The following is an 11,140-nucleotide window of genomic DNA, read 5'->3' as shown; positions in this document are numbered from 1 at the left end:
GCAGCACTTGTTGTGGTGGGAGCACGTGGAAGAACAAATCCACTCACCCCAGGGTTGCAAGGGGAGAGTGATTAGTTAGGAAAACAACCATGATCCCACAGTGTCCCTTTAAGGCACACCCCCATTGACAATATACTACCCCTAAATGCCCTTCCATTTCCTCATGGGGGGGGGGAACCCAGGCTTCCCCTCATGGAGATTTGGGGAGTACTCAGGTTACAAATCACAGCCCTCCTCCTTCCTCTTGTCCCCTGTGCTGGGAGAACAGAGGGACTGGAGCTAAGGAGCTGATGGCAGAGCAGCGGGCACCTCAGGCTCCCCTTCCTCACATTGAGAAGCTGGCCTGGAAGTGAGCGCCAGGCTAGTGGAGGCATCTGTGTTCCCCGAGAGGACTTTGTCCTACAGCTCTGGCAACTACAGTTTCACAGTTGTCCTCATGGTACCTGAAAAGTGGGGGGTGGGGGGGGGGTGGGGGGGTGGGAGGGAGCTGAGTGTGCTTTCTGGTCTCCCAATGAGCACAAGGAATCCACGACCAGTGTGAGGGAAAAAAAGAAGCCAGCATTAATAAGACAGCTGCCAGTGAATGGCACTGCATGCCAGTTCAGCTGAGCCAGTCACTTCTGTCCCACTGCAGCGATCCAGGGCAGCACCAGGAAGGAAGAACACATTTGGTTTAGCCTCAGGTAGGCATGGGGAAGAAGAGGAGCTGACAGGCCAAAGTTTGGTGATCTCTAGGTAATGGCTACGACTGAAGGGACATGCTGGATGCAGAAGAGGAGGGAGGATGCGTAGGGCATCTCTCCCTCTTGTTCCCCTGGCTCCTGATAAGCTGAGGAAATGCAGCTAACAAAGCTGCCCGGTGGTGGCCCCAGTCTGCAGCAGGCAAGTGTGGATAAATTTAAACTGTGCCTCAAATCCCCTTGTTGTAGACTCACATGGCTACTTTGGGCTGGTCAGGGTCCTGCTATGGCCTCAGAGGCTGGACATGCTCAGCGTTACCCTCACCTCTAACATTCCATCTCTCTTGAGCCTTCTGTCTCTCATCCTAAGTCTCACCTTTCTCTCCACTACTGTGTCCTCCTGCCTCCCCGTGAGACCCTCTTTGTTTCGTGCCTCTACTTTAGGTCTCCTTCGTGGTGAACTTCTGCAAACCAGTGCCATGATGACTGCCACATACATTCTAGGTCACAGGTCTCCAGGGATTATCTGCTTTGAGTTCTTAATACATGTGTGACACCCCCCCCCATTGGTACACTGCCTCTCTCTACCAACCTTCGGGTGCAGCTCTTTCTGAAGGCCCATTGTCCTTCTTTGGGGACATGGGTGGAAGTAGATGCCCCCATCCTGACCCCATTCCTCAGCAACCCTAAAGCTGCCTGAAGAGGATGGGTACAGGCAGACTCCTGGCTGACTCCGCTCCTTGTCACATTCCTGGCTGTGAACAGCTTCTTCCAAAGCTCTGGGGAGATGACATGAGTTTGTTTGTTTTTCTCTTGTCTCCACTTCAAGGGCGGCACTGGCAAAAACAACCCTCTGATGACTCCCAGCTCTTCTCTCCTCTCTCCTGAACGTGGGAAAGACCTTCTCTCTGAAGTGTCAGTTGAGGGAGGTGGAGTTGAGGGACTATCTTTTTCAGGATGGCCACTCACCCCCACTGTGCTTCTCTTCTGTGGGGAAAATTATGGTGTCCCCTGCTGCTAACAAGGCTCCCCCATTGTGCTCCTGGGAGAGGCAGGGAGACTGCTGCTTAAAACCAAATGTCCTGGGAAGGCATGCTTCTATACCTAACAGCCAAGCAGCTGGACAGAGTCGAGCATCAGAAAGCTTTTTCAGCATCCTGCCATACATTGGCTGAGAACAAGCCTCACTGGAGTAACATGTGCTCCTTAACAGGTGACTGTGTTGAGCCTTTAAAACCATGACGTGAGAGGCTTCCTACTTGGGTTGGAGATATGGCTCAGTGGGTAGAGTGCTTCTCTGGCATGCAAAAAGCCTCGAGTTCCATCCCCAACAGCACATGAACTACATGTGGTACGCCTGCAATCTCAGGACTTGGGAGGTGGAGGCAGGAGGATAGGAAGTTCATTGTCACTCTTGGCTACTGTTTGCTTAGTGAGAGGGAAGTCTTCTCTGTATCTTTCAAAGATGGGCTTCTTGGGACCAGGGACCATAGAAATGGAATGGAAGGGTGCTTGTTAAAAGCCTAGTGAAGAGGCTGAGTGAGAGACTGAGGACACCATAAAGGCAACCCCTCTCGCTACAATCTAGCCAGGGGTGGAAATTCTATCATGAGTTTGGATTTTCTGTTGAGGCCTGCCTAGGTTCCAGAAGGGAAAGAAGTTAAATTGACTCCATGGGCAGAGCTGAACTTTACTCCCAGGAGCCTTGCTCATAAGTTGGAGAGAAACTCAGAAGCCACGGAAATGGCAAGGATGTTTCGAATGGTAGAGGTAAGGAAAGATGAGACTCTTGACTCAATATCCTTGGTGGGTGGGGAGAGAGAGAGAGAGTGAGAGAGAAAGAGAGAGAGAGAGAGAGAGAGAGAGAGAGAGAGAGAGAGAGGGAAAAGAAGAAGAAGAAGAAGAAGAAGAAGAAGAAGAAGAAGAAGAAGAAGAAAGAGGAGAAGAAGAAAGAGAAGGAGAAAGGAAGAGAGGGAGAAAGAGAGGAGGGGAGGGAGAGAGAGGGAGAGAGAGAGAGAGAGAGTGTGTGTGCTTTAAATCACCAGTGCATTCAGGTTGTGCCTCAGACTTTGACCAGGATCCAGATGCTTACCTGGGAATAAAACTATTGCTTAAAGTTGAGTTGAGGTTGCAGAGCTCCCTCAGGTATCTGCTCTGGGTTGGTGATGGTGGACTGTGTCTGGCTGGTGGATTCTTTTTTTAAATATATTTCATTAATTTACTCATATTACATCTCAATTGTTATCCCATTCCTTGCATCCTCCCATTCCTCCCTCCCTTCCATTTTCCCCTTACTCCCCTCCCCTATGACTGTGACTGAGGGGGACCTCCTCCCCCTGTATATGCTCATAGGGTATCAAGTCTCTTCTTGGTAACCTGCTGTCCTTCCTGGCTGGTGGATTCTTATATCCATGGTTCTTACCTTGTGAGAAAGCAAGCAGCAGTCCTTAGGTATTATCTACTAATCTCATGAATAAAACACAGCCCAGGTTCTACACCACCTTACCCTTGGGCAGCTGCTGTCCATCATGGGTTGGCACCACAGTATCTCCACAGAGCTTCCTAAAACTGCTAGGAGTTCACAGCAGACTATGGAGAGCAGGGCCAAATGGGGTTGGCCAGGACAACCTTATCTTCTCAGGGCTTGCAAGAACAATGTGGAGATTGTGATGCAGAGAGGTGTAAAGTTGATCTTGATTGTCAACTTGGTTTGAATGAGAGTCACCTAGGAGATAATTAGAGCACATCTCTGGGGGTGTCTTCGAGGGCCAGGGAGAATGGATCATGAGTGCAGGGGTCCAGTGATGGTTCAATTTATTAACATGCTAAAAATGTGAATAGAGGGCTGTAGGTCAGCAGTAGAGCATTTGGCTCACATGCAAGAGGTCCTAAATTAAATTTCCAAGTGCTGGGAGTTGAAGATGGTGAAAGAAAGAAGAAAACTGTGAACACGTTACTGGGAGGTAGTAGAATGGTGGAAGTTGGGGCCTGGGTAGCTGGAGAAAATAGGTCCCTGGGGACGCATCCTTGAAGCTGCACTTTGCCCTGGCCCCTTCCTGTCATGACTCCATTCTGCTTCCTGGCCGCCATTATGCAAGATGCTCTGCTCTACTGATCCTTGCTTTCATAGATTGAACCCTCTGAAACTGTGAGCTAAAATAGACTCTCCATAAGTTGTTCATTTGTGTCAGACATCTTGTCACAACACTACAAAGTCTAACTAACCCAAGCGTCATGGAGGAGAGCTGGCAGGAAGGAGCAGGCACTGAAACCAGTTCTCTCTGGCATTTTACTTTCTCCCAGGCCAAGGACTCAACTTTCTGATATCATTCAATCCTAAGTTTAAGTAGGTACATGTGACTAGTAGAGAGCCTTAGTAGATAAGAATTAGTTCAGTAGGAAAGATAGATAAGCTACCAGGCCATTCCATGGACAATGTGTCCGGGGCCTCATCTGTGCTCTACTCAAGGAAATAGAGGTGATGACATAGATGGGTCTTCCTAGGAACTAGGAAATCTTCCTCTTCCTAAATGAAGAAGCTTCTGAGCAGAGTCCAGAACCATGAGCAAGACATGATCAATGGTAGGAAACCAGGTGTGGGGGGTTAGAAATCTCAAACTAGTGATTCCTACATTTTCTACAGACTTCCCACTGAGATCCCCCATAGGCTAACCAGAAGAGCTGGGCTTTAACAAGGGCAGGCAGATGTGTTCTGCCCGATGGCCTGGCTCTCTGCCCTCTTCAATCTCTAGGGGGGTAGGTGACGACAGATGGACTCATGACTCTCCCAAGATGAAGGGATCCAAGGAGCTGAGCTGACCCTGGGAATGATGACTGCACCCAGGGGAGAGGGCGCGGGGTGTCTGGAGACCATCTGGAAAGCTGGGAAACATTTAGGGGAAGAGAAGTGACGCAGGGGGGAAGAAGGTTACCAGAAGCCAGTTCCTCAGTGGAGGCCAAGAGTTCCTGGGTCACTCTCATTTCTTGTCCATATGGACATCCAGGAGTGGAATTCTCAGGGCTCTGTGGGGCAGCTGGAGAACAGTTATTGTGGAATTGAACCTTTAAAGGCGTCATGATGAAGTCTTCCCAGGCCTTCTCGTGTTAGAGACCTGGATGCTCAGCTGGTAGGGTTCACATCACATTACCTGCATCAGACGTGGGTACCTACCGATGGGTACGAACGTATTGGAGAAAGAGTTTGAGAGATAGAGATTTAATTTCTGCATGTCTGAAGTAAAATTCTCAATCTGCTCTGTAACAGTTATCCCCCCCCCCCAGTGGAAGCTGGAAATGATCATGGATTCTCGCCTTTCTTTCTTTCCCACAGTGTCTTCATCAGGAACAGTTTTCCCTCTAAAATTTACTTCTGTCTGTTTTTCCTGACACGATTCTGACCCATGTTTCTATAATTTCTCTTCCAGGAATTTGTCTTTGATTGCCATGTTCTAGGCTTTGATCTACTGCATCCATAAAAGCCAGAGCAATTTTTAGAACATCAAGTTTTTGCTTGCTTATCTATAACGTTTTCAACACCTTCATGTTTTGCTCAGGATTATAGGCACTCTTTGGCATGGCTCAAGAGGACCCACACATATAGCTCCAAACCCATTTTAACAGTCATTTCTCAGGTGTCTCCTCCAGTGATCCTGCTGCACTGGCCTTCTATTTCCTCAAACAAGCCAAGGTTTTCAAACTGCTGAGACTTTGTCCATGTTACTCTTCCTCTCCTCACCCTTGACCTCTCCGTGGCTGGATCCATTCTTCTCTTCTTCTATAACCCCCTCTCCTCCTCCTCCTCCTCCTCCTCCTCCTTCTCTTCTTCTTGGAGCAAAAGATTTCTTGTTGACTGTCTGTCTTTTTCACCATACTCTAAACTTGATCCAAGGGACCATGCTACTGGGTTAACCTTGTTACACCCAACAGTTGCTTGACTGATTTGAACACAAAAGGAACCAAATAAATATTCATCCAAGCATGATAAGGCCATGGAGATAGATCAGTGGGTAAAGATGCCTGCTGGCAAGCTTGAGGACCCTTTGACAGATTCCTAACAAGTTACACACACACACACACACACACACACTCACTCACTTTGAAATATAAGAAAAATGTGAGTAACTGTTTCTCCCTTTCTTCGTCTTGCAAGTCAGATCTCTTTCCTGTTAAGAGGAGGATGGCTCACCCCCAAGACCTCCAACATTGGCGTCATCTATTACTGGAATTGGCCCTGCTTTTCCCCACCGCTCCTTCACTATGTTTAACACAAGTCAGCTTTTTCTTCTAGGACTACCAAGGAACTGTGGATTTGCAAGGAACCCTGGTCTCATTTAGCTTTTATCCATACTGGTATGTCTGAACGTAGGAGCTACTTAGTTGATGGTTACTGTGGTGCGAACAATCTGTGTCAAGTCTGGGTCTAGCTAGGACTGCTATAAACCTGGGCAACAGTGGTGGGAGAGGACCAGGCAGCTGATCCCAAAAGCTTTAGGTTCATCCATGAGCAAGGCAATTCATTCTTCTTTTTTGAACTGTCACTCCAAGTTATGTGTAGTTCTTTTTCTGGGTGTAACAGACCAGGCCCTGGAATAATATGGTATTATTATGGCAAAGGGCTAAGGTTGCATATATAGACTGCTCTGGCTAAGAACCTGTATAACCACTGTCCTCTCTGTGGTAAAACTATTTGTCTTGTTTGCACTGTCTATCCTGGTAGGAGTCATGAGGTGGAGTGGTTTTCCCAGATACCTAATTTTAACCTCATTGCCCTGAGTCCCTTGCTCAGTAAATAGTATCAATTTTTCCCAAAATGGTAAAATCTCATTAAACTAAGCTCTGAATATCCTAGGCGATGCAATAGGAAGGGAAATTTTGAGAAGTTCACATATGGGAAATGAGGGAACATAAATACCACTTTTCAGACAGTGTTGTCAACTCCATGTGACTGAGAGACCATCGTCTCTTCATTATCTTTTTCTCTTGGATCTGCTCATAGACATCACGTAAGGATCTATTCCTTCACAACCTCTTGACCCAAGTGGTCCAGATGGCCCTCCCTCTTTAGTAGCAAGAGTCAAGCGTGTAACCCCAGTCTATCCAATCAAAAGCCTCCATATCTTTGGGTTATCTGGTGATAGCCATGTAATCAGCTTCATTAGCTTGAGAAGACATTTAATCCATCTAAAGACAAATGTAAGATATTAAGAAAGCTGATGCAAATACTTCCTGATGTCAGTATTTACCTTAGACTTTATATCTTAAATATAATACGCTATCCTTTTGATTAGGAAGATTTGCCATTGTAAACTCAAAATTAAAACACTGCAAGCTGATACATCTATCTAAAAAATGAATTATAAAAAAGCAATTACATATAGTATTAAGGGTGTCCTAATGTGGCTAGATAGAAGATAAATATATAATAATCAATAGCTTTCCTGAAGGTTACCCGCAAATAGAAAACATAATTTCTCACTAGTAGTATCATCAAGTACCACCTGAATAAATATTACAGATCTGTTAACAAGTGACAAAACATTGAATGCCATAAACACCAGCATCACTGGAGTTAAGTCAAAATCATGACAATGCCGGTACTCTCCCACAGTTTCATCCAACCAGTAAGCTTGATTAAATATAATCCGATCCAGATTTTGAGGAGAGATTATTTGATTTGGCATATTGATTATAGAGTTTGCCTGCAAGACCAAATTAGAGAAAAAGGCATTGAATATTTGTAGGATACTGGTATAAAAACAAACAGAAAGGAGGGTTCTAGGAACAGAATATGTATATCTGAGAAATTAACACATGATAAAAGCTTCATTTCAAGGCAATGCCAAGGAGATAATTTATGTAAAAAATAGAGTTTGGCCTAGTCATCAACCTATTGAGAAGAGAAATTCCTCTTTAGCATCCTACACAAAACATTAACCCACATGGTTTAAATATTTATAAGGCAAATTTTAGAAAATCAGGATAAAATATGTTTTAATAAAACAGCTTTACTACTATTTTATGGTGTGGGTAATTGAACCTAGGATTTTGTAAATGACAGGCAAGTGCTGAACCACTGAACTATGTCTTCAAACATTTTACAAAATTGGCTTTATTGAAATATAATTTAAGAGCCAAGTGCAGTGGCACATGCCTGTAATCTCATCAATCAGGGATGCAGAAGCAGGCAGATCTCTGTGAGTTTGATGCTACCCTGGTCTACAAGTCCAGGCAGCCAAAGTTACACAAAGAAACCCTGTCTCAGATATCTATCTATCTATCTATCTATCTATCTATCTATCTATCTACCTATCTAGATATATAGATACACACATATGCAAGTCTACTTTGGTAACATGTATGTGGCCCTTTTGTTTTTAAGGACACTCTTGATTCACTACACACAGAAGTTTCAAAGGAAAATATTCAAAGACCCAGTTACTTTCAGAATTTAAACACTTGACCTTTCAAAGACAATACAAGCTTCCTTGCTTAATTATTTCTCTAGCGCTATGACAAAGTCTGAGAAAAATCATGGTTTGCCAATAGTCACTTGGTTCTGCTGTCTTTGAGCCCACAGATGAAAAAAAACCAACATATGTCATGGTCGAATATTCAAGAAGGGGGAAACTGCTCTCCTTATGGCAGACAGGAAGCAAAAGAGTTGAAGTCTCAGTATCTCCCTTCAAGGCTACTCCTTCAATGACCTAACTTCCTTCCTCTAGGCCCCACTTCCTAAATCTTCCATAATCCCCCAAAGAGCGCAGTGACCTGAAGACCAAGACATCAACACACGAACCTTCGGGAAAATTGAAATTTTAAAAGGAAGCAAAAACCCACCTTCTCTTTGGTTTTAGAGCATCTTTCTCTAAGCCCACACAAGGGCTAATATTAGTGGTGTGAGATTCTCACCAATAGTAAGCCACTGGCCTCAAGTAGCCACACAGTCATGAGGACCACCAACGCTATGCAAAAATAAATAAATAAATAAATAAATGTATTGTTAAGCCGAGGTGGGGTATGAGGTCATTAGATGTGTCGTTGACAGACCATATTTTCAGCGTCCAATATGCCAGCTGAGAAGCACCTGTAAAGACATCTGTGATGGGGAATCTTGACCGTCAATCTGAATGGGTCTAGAGCCAGCTGGGACATGAGCCCAGGCATGCCTGGAAGGGAGCGTGTAGATTAGGGTAACTAACGTGGGCAGCACTGTTTCGTGGGCTGGGACCCTCAGCTGACTACAGAAGGAGACATCGAGCTGAACACTAACATTCACCATTTGTGGCTTTCCTGACTGTGGACACAAGTGAGCAGCTGCCTCTCAAACTGTGAGACAAAAATAAATGCTTTTTTTCCCCTTTATGTCCCTTTTGTCAGGTATTTTTTAATAGCAACATGGAAAGCAACTTGTAAACAATGGGGGGGGGGACCCTCACTCAAAAGGAAAGAATGAACACGCCGTAGAGGTACCAGTAGCCAATATGCAAATGTAACATGTGCAATCTTTCCTGCTTACCTGTTATGTAAACCAGGACAGAAAAGAGGCTGGAGTGTAGCTCATGGTAGAGCACTTACTGAGCCTGTGCAGTACCCTAAGCTTGAACACAGTACTGAAAATCAGCAATATGCACAGCGATGACAACACACATACACATACACACACACACACACACACACACATACACACACACACACACACACGTGCGCACACATGCTCTGGTCTGCAGAGAGACTGGAAGCTGTTTTGAACTGTTGTGTTCAGAGTCGAAAAGGGAAGGGTGAGTGCTGAGAAAAGTTAAACTGGGAAGAGTGGTTTAATTCTGGTTTTACCTTTCTTCCACATTGTACGGGGACAGGCATGCTGTGGCTCTTACCGAAGAGTTTTGAGACAATGGCTGAGGACATCAGGGTGGCTATTTGTAGGGGCAGTAGTTGGACCTCTGGAAGGGATAATTGGGGAAAAATCTGGAGAGTAGCTCATCTGTATATTGTGTGTGAACCTGCTGCAGCCTCTGGCTCCTGCCTTCTATCCAGTGAGGCTGCTCACACACTGGCCTGCAGAGCTGATTTATAGTATGATGCTTGGGACACTGCTCCACATCCTGCCCTATGGCTTTCTCTTCCTCATTACAGATGCTTAAATAGGTGCTGAGAATCCTACAGAATATGTGACCAAAAGTCAAAATTCCCTAGGGAGCATTGCCGTCTCCAATGGCACCCTGAACTAGACTGAAGGAAAAGTTCTTGAAAGATGAGTGAGAAGGTTAAAATATGCTAAATAAATGTGCAGATAGAGGATTAGCTCCAAAACAACAACAACAACATCCTTTAAAAAGCACCAAATAGAAGTATTGGCAGCTGGACACAGCGGTGCACAGCTGTGTAATCCCGGAACTTGGAGAGGCAGAGGGCGGTGGATTGCTGCGAGTTTGGATCCAGCCTGGTCCATGAAGAGGGCTCAGAACAGACAAGGCTACACAGAGAAGCCCTGCCTCAAAAAAAAAATCAAAAGAAAAAAGCATTGGCAAAGGAAAATATAATAACTGAAATGGTAAGTGTGACAGACGAACGCATTACAAGATGAACACAGCTAAAGAACAAATTAGTGAATTGGAAAATTGTCCGAAGGAAGCAGTTCAGAAAGCAGCAGGAAAGGATGAAGGAAGTTTAGAAGAAAAGTTTGACAGCACAGAGAAGAAAATAGAAGTGTTAAAAACGTAGATAACAAGAATAAAAATATAAAAAGATAAAAAAGATAAAAATAGAGAAAGCAACAAACAAGCAAACAAAACAAAACAAAACCAGCGCTCTAAACTTAGATGTTTCTTATATTTGAGAAAATAGTCTTAGATTAAAAGGCCTGATGAAAGGCAAACCAGCAGAGGAGGAAATCTGTGGCATGGTTCAGGACGCCCAAACAACTCACTTGCAGGATGAAATCCTTTCTCTACCTCATTCCAAGCACAGGAAGAAATTTTATGTGCAATTTTAAAAAGCGAATGTAATTCTTGTATTTTTATTGTGACAAAAATCATCCAACGTAAAATGGGCCACCAGAGCCAGTATTTAATGTGTCCCTCACTGAGGTCCAGCAGGTGTGTTCCCTCTGGCAGCTCCTGCCACATCCATCCCAATCATCCTCATTTTTTCACCCCTGGAAACTTTTTACTCACAAAACAATTCCTCGGCTCACACTCCCAGCCCCTCAGAGCTGCTGAGTCTATTTTCCATTTCTGAACTTTGTTTTTTAGACCTTAAAATGCAGCAGAGCATCGTTAGTTCCCTGTGAGGCAAGAGTAAGTGACCGAGCAGAGTCTAGCAGCTGTTGATGGGCTCTGGAAGAGCAGCCCAAGTCAGAAGACAACAGAGGGAAAGCTGTACATAAGGACGGGAAAACCTGACTAATTTCTATTTTGAACCAAACTCACGTTTGAGTGCACTCACGTGCACACACACACACA

The sequence above is a fragment of the Acomys minous genome (genome assembly GCF_964271855.1).
Source record: "Acomys minous genome assembly, chromosome: 17".
Taxonomy (NCBI): domain Eukaryota; kingdom Metazoa; phylum Chordata; class Mammalia; order Rodentia; family Muridae; genus Acomys; species Acomys minous.
This window is presented reverse-complemented; position numbering follows the sequence as displayed.